Source organism: Mytilus trossulus, chromosome 10, assembly GCF_036588685.1.
Source record: "Mytilus trossulus isolate FHL-02 chromosome 10, PNRI_Mtr1.1.1.hap1, whole genome shotgun sequence".
NCBI classification, from domain to species: Eukaryota; Metazoa; Mollusca; class Bivalvia; order Mytilida; family Mytilidae; genus Mytilus; species Mytilus trossulus.
This window is the reverse complement of record NC_086382.1, coordinates 54,536,591-54,550,730: the sequence shown is the minus strand read 5'-3', so window position 1 is coordinate 54,550,730 and position 14,140 is coordinate 54,536,591. Positions and strand designations below refer to the sequence as shown.

The 14,140-nt window shown below is 30.3% G+C and overlaps 1 long non-coding RNA gene across 1 annotated transcript; it reads right to left on the bottom strand.

Moving 5' to 3' along the window:
- Positions 1-1,048: 1,048 nt before the first annotated feature.
- LOC134686353 (uncharacterized) lies at positions 1,049-5,725 on the bottom strand. The gene is made up of 3 exons (XR_010101599.1): positions 5,694-5,725; positions 4,793-5,282; positions 1,049-1,250 (listed from the first exon to the last, which is right to left on the bottom strand). It is a non-coding gene; the product is annotated as an uncharacterized LOC134686353 (long non-coding RNA).
- Between the last annotated feature and the right edge of the window lie 8,415 nt (positions 5,726-14,140).

The window sequence follows — 14,140 nt, the reverse complement described above, 5'->3', positions numbered from 1 at the left end:
AGGTGAATTTTGTATGAAACGCGGAAGCGCTTCATTCTTAAAATATGCGCACTTTAAACGCTTATACAACCCTATGAAGTTATAAGAAGAAGCATTCCATACTTATGATTACATTATTTTTTTTAGCTAGAATCATGAAAACGCGATTTTTATCAAGTTTTTATTTGATTTACCTGTACATTTCAATGTGGGACCTGGTGTAATCATGAATGACAAATTAACGGTGTAATGAAGTTGATTAAGGAATATCGCAAGATTGCAGTGTAACCAATCAGAATAACGTATTATAATGAAACACACACCTAATGTAATTACTAGTATTGTAAAATATGGTGTTTTACGTACCAGTGGAATGACTGTTACAAGTCTGGGTATTCAGTATTTGTTTGCAAGTCATATATCGTATGTTCCGCAAACCTTGCAACAACCAACAAATAAAGAGCTATTTTTAAGAGGGTAATAAGATTTCACCAGTAAGTCTTTTATGCTTTGAGCCTTAGGATAGCCTGTGCAGTTAGAACGGGAAAACAATTTGATAGTTAAGAATGTTTCTCGATTTCTTACCAATTTTTGCGGGACTGAGGTGCTATCTTAGAAACTAGTTAATGGCCTATTGTTGTGACTAAGCAGCTTCGTCGGTGGTATTCTTGCATCATGTCTAAGAATTTTTTGTTTTTTAATTTTATTCTGACTTCTTACCCTTCAGTTATAATAACAATCAACAATCAATATACACAACAATCCGACCAAAGAGCAAAATTCAGCAAGAGACCATCGCTGAAACCTCACCACACCGAGAAATTGCCCCACTCCGGGTTGGCCTCTAATAAAAAATGAATGTCATGTCAGCGAAATGAACGCAATACTAAACTCCAAAACATACAAATTAATCAGAATTAAAAAAAAAAGACAACTGAAGGCTTACAAAGGCTCATGACTAGGGACAAGCGAAAAAAAATCAGCGGTGTTTAACATTTTTTGTGATATCCCATACACATCAAAATGCACAATAAAACTAAGTTTCAAATTCAAACTTTAATCAAACTGATTGAGAGATTATGTCTTCAGCATATTAAAATCAACCACAATCCCTCCCGTTCAGGGTTTAGTATCATGCCATCATGAATTATACGAGAAGAACATAACCCTTATCTTGCTTTCACTAGACCATCACTTGCAGATTTTGCATGATCGCCGTAGTCATACTTCATTCACTTTATTCTTCATTCTTATCTTCTCTGCTTTTGAGTCTGAAATAGAAAAATGTGTAGGATGCAATCATATGAAAACATCTTCTTCAAAGTTATTTTTTAATTCCAGACCACGTATTCGTTCTGTTTTATTCAGGCTTATATTGTAGAACGCAATTATTCTATGCTAACATGTGTAATACTTGCTTCCAGACGGGCATTGCTATACATTATCCCTGCTCTACTGTAAATTGCCCTGATAAATTACTTCACATCTGAGAGAAAATATTTGGAAATGTTATCGTCATCCAAAAATGTACATGAACTTTTCATGCTCTTCTGGAGCACCTTAGATCACCCAGGTATTAAATGGTGACGGTGTTACTTAGTTTTTAGTTTCTATGTTGTGTCTTGTATGATGCTTATTTTTGTATCGCTTTCGGTTTTTCGCAATGACTTTTACTATTTTCGACTTATGAGTTTGTATGTCCCATTTATATATAGTTTGCATTAATACATCCAGCAAATATTTCTTTTAATGGAAGCTTTCTTCCATTTACAACAGTGCTAAAATTAAATGTATTTGTATTTAGATTATTTGATGTCAATCAAAGTTGATGTGTAGTTTTGAACAGATTTCACGGAGTTTCTATTTTGAAAACAAAGCGAAAATCCCCAGATATCTCATCATTTACACGCTTTCGCTGTTATAGACTTGTAACGACACATGGAAATAGGCGGATTATTTCAAAACTTAATATCAACAATAAAACAATCCATAGTGAAATGTTGTCTCATTGGCAATGATACGATATTTTTTTTAATGAATCCTCATTTTAAAAGGGGTTTTACATTTTCTTGTCGGGGCCTTTTATAGCTGACTATGCGGTATGGGCTTTACTCATTGTTGAAGGCCGTACGGTGACCTTTAGTTGTTAATGTCTGTGTCATTTTGGTCTTTTGTGGATAGTTGTCTCATTGGAAATCATACCACATCTTCTTTTATATAGACATAGCATATGTAAATATCTTTTGAAAAGAGCAAATATTGATCTACATAGTGTCTTCTCATGATCAATTGAAAAAGACACATCTTCCTATATCTATGAAAGAATTAAAACGATTCAAATACTACTTTCTAGATTTGTATCATCTCCCTTTTCTTATAAAAAATCTATAGGTGCATATATAGTCCCAAAAGTAAAATAAGTGTCTCTACGGCACATTTTTGAATGCCCAAACAAATTTAGTGATGGTGTACAAAAATTGTGAATAAATATACTATTAGCAATGACTGAAAATTTGGTCAGCAACATGTTTAAATATCTTTTTTAAAGGGAACATGTTGACCTATATTGTGTCTTCTCATGATAAATTGAGAAAGACATTAAAGAATTATAGAGATTCAAATACTAAAAGATGTTCTTATTCAGTAACCTTTATGCTATTGTGTTATATGGATGAAAAATTTAACTTGTACCATCAGTAATGTGAGAGCTAATCAAAACTGATCAGTCAACCTCTTTATTTGTCAAATTGAAAGCGTACTAATTATCTCCCTTTTTATAAAATATATAGGTGCATATATGGTCTCGATAGTAAAATAAGTGTCTTCATAGCACGTTATGGAATGCTCCAATAAAATTGAATGATGGTCTACACAAGTTGTGTATAAATATACTAGTTGCAATGACTGCAAATTCGGTCAGTAAAATTCCCTATAGTATGAAATCATTCAAACTATTGAGACAATTTATGACTCAGGAAAGGCAACTGAATTGTTTTCCTAAATACTTTGCAGAAATTTCATAATTTACCCTGTCCTGATGACTTGATAGGCTATGCATTATAGAAAATAAACTTGTTGTTATCTCCTATTTATATTTCAATAGATATAACGTAGCTATTATACGATTGGTTAACTTCCTTTAAATGTATATTTTTCAACATATTTTTTACTTATAATAATATGTATAAGAATTAAATAGCACATCATGTGTACCTTTTTTTCTGTTTGTTATGCGGGATCATTCTAACAAATTGCTTAATTTTAAATCATTTTTTGTTGTTTGTATATTAGAAATATTTATTGAAATTATACAAAGGCATCAGTTTTAATCTATCTGTATTATTAAATTTATAATACAAAATATAAAAGAATGAATTCATTCTGAAATTTATCATTTATCTCGTAGGTGTACACCTAATCACTGATACATACTCAAAAAGAAATGTATTGAAATAGTTATATTTAACCTGTTATATATCCATCGCTAATCAATGTATCACATGTATGTTATTCATACTTTGAAAACATTTTTCCAATTGAAGTAAATCTTGAATATAAATTTAACTAGCATCTCTATTATTTCATTTCAGGAATCGTTATATCAAATGAAAATAAACCCAATTAGAAAGCACCAAGCCACAAATATATCATCTTGTAGAATTATTTGCAATTAGGTTGGTTATCCGAGAAAAAAATCCATATTATGAATCAGACATTTAAAAAAACATTTTTATTTACTTTTTTATAAACTATATTTACTGATTGAAATTTTCATCTCGACTGTTTAGAGACACAAAAAGAAATGACTTAAAATAGAAGTTTCTTGCAACTAGCCATGTTTATTTTCTGTGGATCAAAGGTAAAAATAAGTGTTATTATCATTTTGAAAAAAAATATTCTTACATATCGAAACTAAAATTGACCTTTTGTTTTTAGCAAAAATAGATTTTACAGTTATATTATTTAAAAATGTATACTGTCCCGTACATTAACAAATTACTCCATTCAGGATATTGATCATGATACATAAGAAAAGCATGATAAATTTTACCTTTTATTGTGTTATTACCGTTATATTCTGGAAAAAATGTAACACTCTCTTGATTTTTTTAATCAATATGATTCTATCATAACAAAACAGATTATATAAACCTTGTACATGTATTGGATAGATAAAAAAAAAAACAATCAACTTTTTAACTTATTGTAAGCCAGTAACCAATTAACAAAATTTATTGAACATATTCACACATGTCTCATGTTTCATTACTAAAGAAAAAATGTCAAAACTTGTTCTAATGTCACTTAGTCTATTTATAATTCAATTTTGGTATTTGTCTTTACCCTAGATTGTTTTAGGGTTATAGAAATTCAACACACAAACTCTGTCAATGAACAAAAATAAATATTGGGGTAATAATACAACTAAAAGTATAACTAAGGTAAAGCTACAGATAGTAAAATTACCATCTGTTGATATGCTCTCGGGTAGCTTTATAATAAAACAAAATGGACTTTGAGGCACATATCAGAGTGAAAATTAAATTATAACCGTGAATTAAAAAAATATCCCAATCATTAAACTAAAACCAACTACATCAAGTATATCTTAATTTAAAACACGTGTTATATCTAAAATAATGAGAATATTTCACGTACTGACAAATTCATTTCAAATAAAATGATAACAAGATAAATAGTGACTTTTTTATATTCATAACATCTGAGTTAGTTGGTTGCTTTCGCAGGTTACTTTCTTGTATTAATTGAAATGTATACCATTTTTAGATATATATATATAACATAATATTACCTGTCTCGAAGCTTTTCTACAGGTAGTATAATCGAAGGCGGTTGTACTCTGCTACTTTGTAGATGTATTTCTTCCAACGTGAAATTGACACTTTAAGTTTATCATTTTTCTGCACCTTATATATTTCATGAAGCACTAATTGACTGACGAACAATTTCCCTCTGCATGGAACACCAGATATTCTTTGACATGTTTTCTGATTTGTGCGTATCAGAGTTATACAAGCGAGGGCCTTAAGTTTCTTTTTGTAGGTTCTAGTTGTTAGTGATAGCTCTGCTTTAACAATTCCACCAGAAGGCACATTAAAAATGTTCTGATCGGTTACGTGAAAGGGAGATGACTCTGAAACTTGCTTCCAGACAAATGATGACGATTTAGTTTCGTTTTTCAAACTTTTGAAGTTGAGGTTATATAATCCTATATTTGGTGTTTGTTTTGCATATGTGGACAATACTCCTAAGAGTATCAAAACATATCTAAACATAATGATCTGAAACAAGAAAGATTAAGATAAATAAGTCATTTGAATTTCGTTACGATTTGTTACCATCGACTTTTATATTTGTTTTTATATATCTTATTACCTCTTTCATCAATATCAAAATATGTTACTCAATTATGTTATAATTCTTATGATATCATTAATAGCTATATATATTTGAAAAGTAACTAAACGGTTCTGTTTAGCAATTACCTGAATCTAAACTAAAATAACAGATCGAAAAGTCTATACAAATCTGGCACTTAAAGCAATAAAAGAAAAAAAACTGTCATGCTTAACGGCCTTTCAACAAATTATATACACCTACTAGTCTGAATATTGCAGTTAATATAACCAGATTACAATCAACAACACAAATTCAAAAATAATTTTAAAAAATAAACAAGTAAATACTATAACCTGTTGTCAACAAAACGTCCATCAAATTAAAAGAACGACAATACAATGAACAAAAATATGTATTGTCGTTAAACTGGAAAAAAATTATCTATTTTTAAACAATCAATGGAAATCCACAATTTTATATTAGGCACCAGCAGTATACCGCGATTTTAAAGCCATAAATAGATGAAATGCAATCATTAGTTATTTTTAATGAGCTGGTACGTTCATTTTCAGTCGGGGTTATAGCATTCAAAATACTTCTAATGATGTCGTGCATTGAATTGACTGAACAAGTTTCTCTGCTTTTGTAATTGTTTTACGTAGTTACGTACTTTTAATTCTTTACTTTTAAAGTGAGCAACTTGAAGAATATCTGAGAGGAGAAGAAATTGCTAATCCTTTTTAAAATAGTATTGTATATTGAAATTGAAAAGCATTCTTGTCGACAGAAAGTGCTTTTCCATAATTTATAATTTCCTGTTCCAGTAATAACCATTTTAACAGCAATAAGTTATCCTTCCTATATATCTTAGTTTAACATGATTTTTCTTTCCCTATTGTGATATATCTATTTTGAACGGTAATGTTCCTCTGTTTATAGTGTTTACATATCCAAACTCGTCCATTATGCCTGTGTACCAGAGTGGACCATATCAAGGTTAACTAAACTGTTTGTTAATTTTATCATCTTCTGTAGACACGAAAAAAAGTGAACGGCAAAATCCAGTGAAGTTATGAATTTTCTAAATCTACAATGAATTTGAATTTTATTTATCTAGGGCATGCTATGCCTTAAAACTTTTCCAGATGCACAGGTTTGCCTGTACTCAGAGAAAATTTTGAGGTGAAAATACGGCCATTTTAACCATAGGGTCCACATGAACCTTAAGGGATTTCGTTACCACAGTTGCGTAAAACCTTAAGTAAGTTGTTCCATATATATACAAAGAATGGTTTGCAAGTTTGGCTGTACATCTTAAAGAATTTATTTCAGACGGAAAAGTACATTCTTAATTGTATGGTAATGATGGTTACCGAGCTCGGAAATTCATATGCGGTAAGGGTAAACTTATCAATCTTTCAAATAAACTTATTCTAAAGCTTTCAGAAAATTGCATAGGAAGGATGTTAACGTGACTATTTTGAACAATCCTTAACTGTTTTTTTTGTAAAAATTTCATGTATAAAGATTTAATCCCAAATTCAACTTTATAACTTTATTCATAAGTATGATATTCAAATGTTTCGAAAATTTCGACAAATAGAACCATGATAATCATTATAATACTGCAAACAAAGCTATTATCAAAAGTAACACTTCTAAATTAAAATCAACAAAAACATATTCATACTAGCCTGTAATTCAGTGGTTGTCGTTTGATTATGTGTTACATATTTGTTTTTCATTTTTTTTTACATAAATAAGGCCGTTAGTTTTCTCGCTTGAATTGTTTTACATTGTCTTATTGGAGCCTTTTATAGCTGACTATATGCGGTATGGGCTTTGCTCATTGTTGAAGGCCGCACTGTGATCTATAATTGTTAATGTTTGTGTCATTTTGGTCTTTTGTGGATAGTTGTCTCATTGGCAATCATACCACATCTTCTTTTTTATATTACCTTGTTTTGTGCTTTTTTTTTGTCTGTTTGACTTTTTCGTTTTAAGTCAAGGAGTTGTCAGTTTATTTTCGACGTATGAGTTACAATGTCCCATTAATATCTTTTACCTCTCTTTAACCTAAAAACTTGTAATAACACCAAATTTAGTGGAATGTGTCGTTTATTTGTGTGTTTTTTTTTACTGATTGATTTAGTCGAACAATTTCAGAAAAAAACTAAAATAAGAATGGCCTTATTTTAATTATGTCTTATTAAACAGTTTGTAATCTACTTACCCATTATTCTGTATTACTAGTACTATAAATGATCTGTTCGAGGCAATCATATTGGCAGCTTAATCTTCATTTCGTAGTAAGCTTGCATTTAGTCAGGTGTTTCAAACAATTCAAGAATAGTTTATCTATTTTCCAATTCTGCTTTATTCCCATTGTAAGATTATTCCTCACTTTTTTCGATTTGTTACTGATCATTCTTTGGTCAAACGATAAATTTTCCGAATTGCGACACCAAACAGTTGACGTTTATTTTTCGCAAATTGGGAAATATCTCGGAAGTTTGCATTCGAGCAGAATCTCATGATATTGTATATATTTCAAAGGTTGACGTCATATAATCCTACGTGTCTTTTTTGTTTTGCAACTGGTCTCAGCACCCCGATGAGCAAGACGAACTATCTCAATTGCACAAACGAACCCTTTTTCTCAATCAAACTGCGAAAAAGTAATAAATAATGATGAATTAGTATAAAATAATAAACATTATCGATATCGATAGTTTTATTAATGTGTATATCACGTTTTTTTTCGCGTATTGTTATATACAAAAATCAGGCCGTTAGTTTCCTCGTTGAATTGTTTTATTTTTTTCATTTCGGGTTTATTTAAATAGATATAAGAAGATGGAAGATGTGGCATGAGTGCCAATGAGACAACTATCCATTCAAGTTACAATTTGAAAAAGAAAAACAAAATATTGATCAAAGTACGGTCTTCGACACGGAGCCTTGGCTCACACCGAACAACAAGCTATAAAAGGTACCGAAAAGATTAAAATGGTATCGATGGTGCTCGCAGCTGAAGACTGTACGGTAACCTACAGTTGATAACGTCTATGTCATTGTTGTCCATGGTGCAGATGTGTCTGATTGACAATCATTCCAAATTGTATTATTATATTGAAACAACGACAGGTAAAAACATATACAGAAATGGATAAGTCCGTTCGAACCACTATATATCGTCTCTGTCTTTTCATTAGAAACTAATGCATATCTGTTCTTATCTTTAAACTTAAAAAAGATGGTGTTATTAGCATTATATTTTGCTAAATAATCGAATTTTTATAAAAGTTTTTAAAAAAAACTTAAGTAAAATTCACAATTCAGTTAAAGGCGAAATTAATTGAGTTCATAAATTTATGCAATCACTTTAAAAGAACACGCAAAAATTTAAAAAGTCTTAAAAGTAAATATTTCCATAAAACGCTGTTGAAATTTCGATTTCAGAGTATGATCATTACTCATAAAAATCGATAACATTTTCCCATCTCTAAATATTCTATATTCTATATATAAAAGTAAGTCTCTGAATCGTCATAAAAATTCCTCTCGATATCATCTTTGTCTATTTGTTAGCATAATCAATGCATAATTTTATGAATATTTATTGATCATGATGATATAGGCAATTTTCTAAACCCGTTATCTTAATTTCAGACGATATTTAAATGTTAAGTTACACTTTAAGCGCTCCATTACACATCGTAGATACATATCTGTATCTATTATCAATCCGTTTGTTAGCTAGATATTACAAACACTGTAAGACAAGAAAAGTCGCACGGTAATTTATGTTGGATCCGGTAGACTAGTGGAATGTATTATAAATATCCGACGAACTGTCACTTTGAGACATTCGTAAATATCTCTGACAAAAGTTTCGAAAATGTCCTTTTTTGTTTTATTTTACATGTCACTACAGTGTCTGTTGAATTTTTGTATATTGTATTTAAAGAGCATGTACGATCAAAATTTATTGGGTTTTTTTTATTATTCATTTCTATGCTATCATATTAATTGTTATAGACTATTAAATTTGTAATACTTTATTAAGTAAAGACAATTTGAATATCAAACCAACTACTAGTGGTCGGTTGGGTATTGAATATCGAAAAAAAAACACATAATACCGATTAAGACGTGGACTTCAAAATTATAAAAGCTCGTCTTTTTTTAGATATATAAATCATCATTCAATATATTACAAGTCAAACATAGCCGAAAAGAAATGTTATCAAAACTCCGCATAGACTGGTTGTTTTAAACCACAATAGATAGTTAAATTTTCTAATAACTATAAGATTTTATCCTTCGAGAGTACGAATCACTTCAAATAAGATTTTGATGAAAATTCTAAAATCTTTGTGTGAAAGTAGTCAAACAGTATTACCTGATAAGAGACAGACGAGTGTATCCCTTAAGTAATTCATAGACACTAATTAAACGACAAAATATGTTTTATAGTAGTTTAATGTTGCGTCAGCATTTTCCTAGAAATGCGCTGGGACAATGAAAAATGGAAAAACGTGATCAACTGGTAACTGATTGGATAGGCAATATGTCACATGAGAATAATGATAACTCCCAATCCACAGGAAAGTATTGTTCTAGTCATCTAGACAAAAGCTGCAAGGTCCGTAGTTTTGATTAAACTGACCACTATGCGTCGAAATGTTTTTGACAAGGTTGTAATAAGTTTAAGGTAAGAAAATGTAATAGTCATATGAACCAAATGATTTTAGATAATACCACATCTATTCCTTTATATAGATAAAACATCCTTTAACAATATAACATAATTACAAAGAAGTAATTAAGATGTATGTATTCTTATACATATGATAAGAACTGAGCACCAATGGACGTTTAGCAACTTACAATGCATCAATAGTTTGCCGCAGGATAATACAAATCAAAAAGCTTGATAGCTCTAAGGAGGGCAAAGTTTCTTTAAAAGATTAATTTAAATATGTATGCAACAAAATATTGGACAGTAGAACTGATTACACAAACCAGGCCTTATCTGAATTAAAAGAATATTTTATTCAAAAATGATATACTCATACATAATGTACCTAGGACATTTTAAACTAATACCAATTTTCTCCAAGTATTACTCTTTAAAATGAGAGTTATTACAATTTTATCTTGCATATCAAATTGAAATAAAAACCTTTTCGGAAAATGATTATTGTACCAGTTTTCTTATCAAATGGTAGAATAAGCTTTTTACTTTTTCAATTCATCCACCTTGCCCTCATAACTTAGTTAAGTGTACTAAATGGTTCCTCAAACAACAACACCAACCAATCAATTTACCATGCCTGTTATAGTTTTTCCCTGTTGAAATATTTTTACATTTTATCAAACATAGTTGCAAAGTGTTAAAATTCCCCAAATTCAATTTGGATTTTGAATATTAAACCTTAACCGTTTTGGGATATATTGAGTAACATTTACCTACCACAAATCATCACCCGAAGTGCATTCATGTGCATTTAACATGAAAAATTATGTTGTTGTAAATAAAGGCAACAGTAGTGTACCGCTGTTCGAAATTCATAAACAATTTGAGAAAAAAAACTGGGTTACAAACTAAAACTGAGGGTAACGCACCAAATATAAGAGGAATACTATGAAACAACAGAAACACAACATTAAAATGTAACACACACAGAAACTAACTATAATATCACAATGGCCATTTTCCTGACTTGGTACAGGACATTTCAAGAAAAAATAGTGGGCTGAACCTGATTGTTGGTCATGTAAAACCTCCCGCTTTAATGGCAATGTTAAATATAACATTAAAACGACAACATTACATGACAAGATAACAATACAAATAAATGGGAGAAAATATAGAACAGAGAGACACACGAATAACAGCTAACAAAATGTGTCACAAAAGGTTTCGTTCACACAGGACTAACCAGTAACGCTTAGATCAAAAAGTTCGAAAGACAAGTACAAAGTTTGAAGAGTACTGAAGACCCAAAGTTCTAAAAAATTGTGACCAAAACGGCTCAGGTTTTCTGCCTAGGATAAGAACATCATTGTTATTTGGAATAATTCATACTTTTGCAAACAGATAATTTTATAAAATGACTATATGATAGATACATATGATAAAACCGAAGTGGTGACTAACTACAGAATAAAAACGGATTTATTACATGAAACATCTTAAACCAGCACACCAGCCGAGTAGGCCAAGGTAATCAACACACTTGGTGCCGTCACATTTTTATTTCCAAAAAGATTTCCCAAAAATAAGATAGAATTAGGATAGAATTCAAAATTATATTTGTGAACTATGAACATTACAATACTTATTAATATCGAATTTAGGTAGTAATTAGATAATTAATTATATTATCTAGTTAGGTCGCTGTTTCTTCTGAATCAAACAGTAAACCAAATATATCGTACAAATTCCGTTGATCTAAACTAAAATGAACTGGATGTGAACTGTAAAGGAGGGACCAAAGATACCAGAGGGACAGTCAAACTCATAAATCGAAAATAAACTGACACCTCCATGGCGAAAAATGAAAACAGACAAACAGACAAACAATAGTACACATGACAAAACATAGAAAAACTAAAGAATAAGCAACACGAAACCCACCAAAAACTAGGGGTGATCTCCGGTGCCCCGTAAAGGGTAAGCAGATTCTGCTCCGTTGTGTTGCTTATGTGATAACAAATCCGGTAAATAGACTAATTCGGTAGGTCACATTCATGAAAGGGAATTGGAAAATAGGGCAACATATATCGGGAGACAGATACTATAAGAGGGGATTTATTTCAGAGTTAGTACTAATTATCATTAAAGATAGCATGAATGGTCAATTTTTCAAGTAACGTTGATTATACAACTAAAAAACGAGGTTAAGATCTTGAAATTTTAAAAAAATGATAGAATAATTAATCTGCCGGACACACATTTTGTATCAATAAGTTGATTCCGATAATAACTTAAAGGTAAAAGTCAATTATACCCGACAACTTTTCCAGCTTATATAATATACAAACATTAACTGTCTTTAATGTTGCAGCGTGTTCTACATACTATTTTCAAACATTTGGTTATAGATAAGATTAAGAATTTCAAAAATGTAAGTTGGATATATGAAAAAAAGTGAAATAATATTATAAAAAGATTTCGATGAGGAATAACAAAAACGAGAAACAGCGTTACATGAATTGTAGTTTTGTAACTTAAAAACTGAATTTGTTTCTAAAACTATATCACAATATTGTAAACTGTCTGAGATATCTATCAGCCACTATGTGACAACAAAGTATTGACAATCGTCTTACATTTTTTATAAATAGTATAATCGGAGGCTATTGTACTCCCCAACTTGGTAGATTGTATTTTCTATGTGGATTTCACACTTTCAGTTAAACCTTTTTTCTTAACTTCGAACAACCCATGAAGAATCCACTGACTGGCGAACTGTTTGTTTTACCTTCCTGGTACACCAAATATTCTTTGACAGGTTGTTTGATTTGTGCGTATCAGGGTTATACAAGCGGCAGCCTTATATTTATTTTTCTTGCTTCTTTATAGCCGTTAAGGATAGTTTTCAGCATGCCTTTTGTCGGGTAACTACATAGTTGGCGCTTCGTCACGTGAATAGAGCAATTTGTGAAGTTCGCCTCCATACAAAAAGGCATGATTTTGTTTATTTATTTATTTTTATCTTCTTTGAAAATCTAGATGATATAATCCTTAACTTGGTATGTGTTTTGAAGTTACCGAAAGCTTCACAGAGGGCACAAACACGTACATCAACTGTATGAATGTATACTTTATACCAAATCAAGTTGTAAAAGCAAAGAAAAGTTATACCATATTAATTTGAAACAAAAGTTACAAATCTAATTTTATGGCAAGTTATGTCTAGATGAGTCAGAACAAATTGATCATTTACTGACAATACTTGTGCTTCCATTTTATAAGAAAAAAAGTCAATATACAGATGTTTTAAAGTTTGTAACTTGGTAGAATCAGGATATTGCAAAACAAGGATTAGGAATCAATATTGAAACAGGAAAAACATATTTTCAATTGTTAATATATGAATTTCGTACTCCTTATTTAAAGACCCTCGCAATTGCAATATAGCTAAATTTACTTTGGAAAAGTTGCATCGCTAGGGATGGGTAGCGTAAAGATAGCCTTGAAAATTCCAAAGGGTATAAATAGATGTGAATCATGTCATATCAATGTGATTAAACTATAGATAAAAAATAATAATTAAGAATAATGCTGCGTCAACACCGTATCTCATGACAGTAGCTTTAATCTTTATGGTCGAGGTATTATTACAATGTCAATTAGAATTTAGTACTTGTTACCGGTAACGCTCTTGACATTTAAACTCTTCTTTTTAACGTAATTTACGATCAGTATCTAATTCAAAGTACATGTTATTTATTAATTTATACAACTTGGAACATTATTTTTTCAAACAAATATCTTTTAACCATGAAACAGCAACCATAATGAACATTTTGTGATCATTTACAATTACAATCGTGAACTTCATACTTAGATAGACATATTAGAAAACAAAATGTTAATCCTTTTTTTTTTCTTTTTTTTTTGGGCGTTTTTTTTCTTTTATTTATTGAAATCATCAAGAACATTTAGAAAATTTTAAAGCCAAGTATGAATTAATACGTGTATAAGTAGGGAGCAATATACTAAAATGGAAACAATAGATTATTCAAATTCCAACCCTTTTGATTAAATCTAGTTTAACATCTGTAC